Genomic DNA, 6,415 nt, shown 5'->3' with positions numbered 1-6,415 from the left:
CCTTAGGGAATGCAACATAACACGAGCCGGAGAGCCTCCAAGACCTAATGAGAGGCCTGATCGTGAAATAGTGAGGTGTTGGTGTTTTCTGCAGCTGTGTGAAGGGACTTGACTTTGAACTGGCTTTGCTAGACCTGGACACTTGGCCGTTTGTCACCTGGCCAGGGTCTGCTGATGGGCCGCTGTGCCTGGGAACAACGGCGGGGATTTGGGCTGGGTCACTGTCGCAGAGAAGTCCTCACCGGATCCCCCGCAGCCCTCTCCCCGACGCTGTGCTGGGTTAAGAGAAGCCTTAGAACCTGGCTCAGGGGGAGTTTGCTAAGACAGGCTCGTTTGGCAGATACGAGATTAGGATCCAGATCTGATTCAGGGGCTAGTGGCGTTTTTTGGACACTTATTTATGCAAAATCCCTGGGAACAGCAAAGCAAAGAAAACCCCTGAGGATGCTGTGGTGGATCCGCCCTGGGTGCCAAGGATGAAAGGAGGGAGCGAGGTTGCCGCGATGGCACGTCAAACTGCGTGCGTGTGCGTGTGCGTGTGCGTGTGCGTGCGTGCGCACGCGTGTGTGTGCATGCACGTGTGTGCGCGTGCGTGTGCATGCGTGTGTGTTGTGTGTGTGTGCGTGTGCGCATGCGTGCAAAGGCCCGGCGGCCTGCTCGTAGCTCGGTACCGCTGAGGCAGGCAGGGCAGTGGGTCCACAGCCTGTTGGAGGCGGTCAGAAGAGGGGCGGAGGCCGCACCTAGAGCACCTGAAGAAATTACATTTTACAAACACCAACGGAAGGTGGAGGCGGGTCGCAAGGAAGTGGAGAGCCCCCCGAGACGGCGGCCCCCAGGGTCCATGAGAAGAGTTTAAATTAGGCCTAGAGTGTGGCCGGGGGAGGAGGAGGGGCGGGGGCCCTCTCGGGAGACGGTACCCCTTGTTCAGAGCCTAGAGGGCAGGAGAGGAGGGCCGGCCAGCCTGAAGTCCTGGGCCAGTGAGCAGCAGGAGGCGAAAGAAGTCTACACCTGAGGGCCCCAGTTTTCTTTGAGAAGGAGGAAGGATTGCAGAGGCAGCTGGACGCAGAGCCCTTGTGGGGAACGGAACAGGAAGCTGGCAGGGAGCCAGAATCATTGGGCCGCCCAGTGAGCTGGGCTGGGACGGGGGTGCCGGTGGGGAACCAGCCCTTCTTAGGCCTGTATTGGAAAGTGGAACGAGAAAGACCCTATCAGCTTTCTGCAAGGTACCTGCTCAGCGAACACCAGCTCTCCCTTCGGCCCACAGGCCCTTAATGGGAAAAAAAGATTTCCTTTTCTCAGAAATCTCCTCTTATTTGGAGCAAACATTCATTATTTTCTGATCCGTAGCCAGATCTGTGCAGCTGAGTAATTCGAGTCCTGCCGGCCACAACACCAGGGACAACTGGACACCTCAGGCTCGACGACTCCCGGACCCAGCACAAGTCCGCGTGAACACGTGTGCGCCGGCTGTGGCCGTGCTGGTGGTTACGACACTGCCCGTCCTGTGTGACTGGTGAGACCAGTCGCATTCCTCACGGCCTTGTCTCCCGGGCATGCTCACCCTCCTGGCTCATCTACAGGCTCGTAACAAACTGTGAACTAACAACCACCCCCGCCCCCCGTCTGGAATTTTTACAAAGGAATGTTCACACGCAGGTATTGAATTGCTTCTGTGTAGAAGCAAATGATGGGAAAATAAGGCATGACTTAGGCTTTCAGGAAAATGCCGTTGGCTGAAACACGAAATAAGAATGGAAACATCTTATAAATGTCGGCCTTCACTTCTGCTCCCAGCCCAGCGTCACTGGCTCCCGGTGCCATTCGTCCAATGCACAGAGGGCACCGGCTGGCTCGGCCCTCTGGGAAGGACAGCATTTTCCCCACCCGTGGTGACACTGCCTGCTCCCAGCACACTGCCTTCTCCTCCACCCCATATCTCTCCAACCCAAGGAGCCGGCCTGCGGCTCTGCCCAGGAAGGGTGCTTGTTCTCACCCGCCAGACCTTCTGATGGGCCAGCTGCCAGCACGCTCTGCTCCGCAGCAGTCGTTTGCTGGTTTTAACGCCCGTGCTCTGAATCCTGTGTTCTCATACTGAGCTTCTGTGAGCAGGCGGGGCAGGGCCTGGGCTCTGAGTGCTGGCCATCATCCCCAGGCTCTCACAACATGGCGATGGTGGCGGAACCAGCTTGCAGAGGCCCGAGGGAAACCATGTATACATCAACTTATGGGGCCCACCAGAAGCTGCCACCTTCCTGGAATATTCCAGAACACATCGCGCTGAACCCTGAACCAGGTGGTCCCATGGGGGCTGGGAGGAAGCAGCAAGAACTATTTCCAAAGTCCTCTTCAGAGCCTTCTAGAGTAACCGCTCGTGAGACCAGAGCACCGGATGCACGAGAAAAGCTCCATCGTCCGGTTTCTCATTTTAAAAATGTTTCTAAAAGGCCCTTTGTGTAGACAGGCTCTGCTCGCCGGGTGATCTCCGCCCAGTCACCCAACCTCTGGGTGCCTCTTCCATCATCCGGGAGGGAGTGTTTTGATGTCTTCCCTAGCCTGGGAGAGTCTGTGATGATGCTACATTTTTTTAAATCAATAAATGTGTCTAGTGTCATCTACGCTTCCTGTCTATAAACAAAGTTATACTTATTAATACTAGAAATTAGTCATTGCTAAAATATACAAAGGTATATACATAAATACTTGTAGGAAATTTTGTTACATTTGCAATTTATTATCGTAAATTTCCAAAAGAGGCAAGGAGGGGGTCCGGGACGTTGGCCGCCTGCCTCTGACCTGGAGGACGCCTTCATGCCCCCGTAGCAGTTTGCAGGAGGAGAGTGATGATGCCGCCGGTGGCGATGATGACGGCCTGAATGACCGAGTTAGTCCCCGATGCCCCGACAGGCCGGAGCCCCGGTCCCCAGCGGGGCTGTGACGGATGATCAGAACGGATGCCTTGTGAATACGAGCGGTCGGCTTCCTCCAGGGGCCCTGGAGAGAAGACGTTCCGAGAATTCCCTCTTAGCAAAACTTTTCAGCTTTGGCTCCGTGCCCTCCGCAGTGGGGTCTGTGGGGACCTGTGACCCAGTCTCCTTGGCTACGATCATTTCCACCTTTGCACGTGTTTTGGGTTGCTTTCCTGTCGCGCCTGTGGGGGGACGAGGGGAGCCCGCGAACCCAGTCGAAGGTCACCCGCAGCCAGAGCCGGTGCTGCACCGGCTGGCCCCGGCCCCTCCACGAGAGGCCACGGACGCTGCCGCCGGTCTGTCGCCTGCGTGACGCTGCTCATGGCGCCACCTCGGGAGCAGAGCAACCGTCCTGCGTAGCTGCAGAAACTGCGAGAGCTCAGCATCCGAAGGGCTGGGGGGAAGTTCCCGAGTCTGCAGACCGGGCTGCATGTCAGCCGACCCTGGCGGGAATGACAGCGTTGGAGCTGGCAGTCACCGTCCAGCAAGCCCCTTCTGCCGGTGGAGTCACTGCACATGCTAGTGGTGGGCGGTCCCCACAAGTGCACCCCACGTGGCGGGCAGTTGGCAGGTGGACACCGCCGTCACGGTCGTGTGTACCAGCAGATGCCCAGGAGGCGCTCGACGTGATGGGCTCGCTTAGTTGTCATGGCAACGCTCCGAGGACGGCGCCATCATTTTAAAAGTGAGGAAGCTGAGTTCGGAGAGGCTGAGTCACTTGTCTAAGGCCGCACGGCGAGAGAGTGGCAGAGCTGGAGTCTGACCCCAAGGGGCATCGACCCCGAAGCCCACGGCCATGCCATCAAGTTTTATGAAGCAAATTCTAAAAGGGGAGAAACGTCGAAAGGCGGAAATGGAGCGCCCCCCTTTCTCGTGGCCTTGAGCGGCGCTCTGTCTCGAGAAGACGAATTCCCCTTTGTGTTCTGAAGTCCGGGAGAGGCGGAGTCTTTCGAACCCAGAGGGGAAGGAAGTTCATTTAGGGTTCATTTGAGGGACTCACATGGAGCTTCTGCTGTGTCCCAAGCCTTTCCTGGGGAAACAGGGATGAACCCCACCCCCGTGCTGGCCGTGGAATGGCCGGGACATCAGGTGACCAACCCGCGGAGGAGGGTCCGTTGGCCGCTGCCCCCAGGAGGGCCCTCCAGGCTCTTCCCCGGTGAACAGCCAGCAGGACGTGCCCTCGCACCCACCCCGAGGAGCCTGAGTCACGCTGGGGAGGCGGCCGGGAGGGTCAGAGGCAGGGCTGCCAGGAGCCCGTCCTGGGCCACCGGATGACGCGGTCCCTGGAACTCTGCACCCATTCCAGGCCGATGGAGGAATGTGACCCACATGGCAGCCTCCGTCCCCTCCAGGTGTCTCAGTTAAGCCTCCCACGTGATTGCCCGAGAGCAAAGTGGTTTGGCAATTCTGCCTGCGCCCAAGGCCAGGACCGACCTTATAAATGAAAATATTTAACCTTGTATTTTCTATATGCTGAAAAAGTGCTTCCCAGGAGGCTGTCACCTAGATCATGTTTTCCCTGACTCAGAAGAACGCTGACCCTGCCCTTGTCCACTGACACCTGAGCTCACTCTGTTGGGAAGTCAGATGTGTCCACCCTACGAGATGTCCGGGTCGTGGAGGCTCCTCGGGTGGCAGTGGCTCCTCTGCCGTCGGGTTACCTTGTCAGGACTTTGCTGAGGATGCATCAGAGGCAGCTATGGGGGTGGCGCCGGCCGTGGGGAATCTCCTGCTGGGGGCGGACCCTGGGCTGCAGGAAGGGGCGCTGCTCCGAGCTCTCAGAACCTGCTGGATGCGCCTGTGCAGTCCCACGGGCTTGGCCATTCCCAGTGCTGACTTGGGAATGACCCGGGGTTGACGTGGGGCTGGGGCTCGCCTAGAGAAGGGTGTGCTCCTCCCAGCCCTGGAGCGGGAGGGAGGGTCACAGCTCCACGCCAGTGTGGTACCGGCCAGGCACAGTCCCTAGAGGTCACGTTCTGCCTGCGTCGGCCTAAAATTGTCCTTTACGTTATATGTTGTTGTTATTGTTTTTAAAAAAAGGCTTGCTGGGCACAAGGATAGAGCCAACTAAATATCTGGAGCGATATTTAGCCTTTTTTAAGAGTCAAAGGAAACTACTGTTAACGGGCTTTAGAAATAAGCCAGCAGTACCCCCTCCTATAAATGATGTATGTGCTCATCACGGACCATCGTCCTCTATTCCCGGGCGGGGCGGATCTCAAAATCACTCAGGAAGACAGAGTGAGCAGTGTCGCTGGTCCGCGAAATACCCAGGCCTGGGAACGACCGATGACTGATTAAGAGAGGAAAACACTCGTGCCTCGTTGGCCCGGCACTTCGCAAGAATATTCCTGTAACAGGTAACTTTCCAGGCACAGTGAGGCCCGAGGCGGGCGGAGCGCACCTGGGCCCAGGTGTTCCCTTGCAGGCTTCATGCAGCAAGTCTGCACGTCGTCCCTGTGCACTAAAAGTGGGATCCCACACCCGAGCTTGCCGCGGTGTCTCATTTTTCCCTGATTCTGATGGAGTCATCGTCTCCCCATACTCACCTGCGAGCACCTGAGGCCACCCCAGGCACTCGCTAGATGCATCACTTCCTGGCAGAGTCATCATCCGGCCAGCTCCTTGTCAGGAAGCCTCGCTGAGCCAGGGCGGAGAGCGAGCCAGCAGAGCAGGGGGACACCACCCGGGACCCCAGCTGTCCCTCCTGGTCCGGCCACTGGCTCTCCTCGAGTGACGGGGCCACAAAGATGAGTCGGAACTCTCGGAGGAAAGCAGCCCAGCACCCCACCCTCTGAGCTCTTCCCCAGGCGGCTGGAGAAAGGCGACTCACGGGTCCCAGCAGGAGAACAAGGTCCCTGCGGCCCCACCCTTGCTGTCTGTGGGAACACGTCATGATCCTGCCTCCACCTGTTCACACCGCTCCAGGTCTCGATTATCCGTGCGGAAGCTGTTTGAACTCTGTATTTCTGTGTCCAGCTAGAGGGGAGGAACCGCCTGCCCCCACAGGTCTAGGACCGCCGGAGGGAACACACCAGCCGCCTTTCAGATGCACAGCCAAGCTTCACTGGGCAGTAGGGGGTCGGGGGCCCCACAGGAAAAGGGAAGGAAGGCCAGGGGACTTCGTAAGCTGTAAGCGGCCTCCTTGCCCCGAGGCAGGAAAAGCCAGGGCAGGCTCAGCAGTCTTGGTCGCGAAGAGCAGGTGTGTCTCAGGCCAAGTGAAAACGACCACTTTAAAGGGAGCTGAGAACAGCACCACAGTCTTGGTCGCGAAGAGCAGGTGTGTCTCAGGCCGAGAAAAACGACCGACCACTTTAAAGGGAGCTGAGAACAGCACCCGGGGCGATGCAGCCCCGGCTGGCGTGGAGCGGACGCGCCCCGCCCTGCTTCGCAGCAGGAACCTGAAGCTGGGCGAGTTCCGGACGTAGCCAGGGCCCTTCGCTTACGGC

Source organism: Pteropus alecto, unplaced genomic scaffold (assembly GCF_000325575.1).
Source record: "Pteropus alecto unplaced genomic scaffold, ASM32557v1 scaffold97, whole genome shotgun sequence".
Taxonomy (NCBI): Eukaryota; Metazoa; Chordata; class Mammalia; order Chiroptera; family Pteropodidae; genus Pteropus; species Pteropus alecto.
This window is presented reverse-complemented; position numbering follows the sequence as displayed.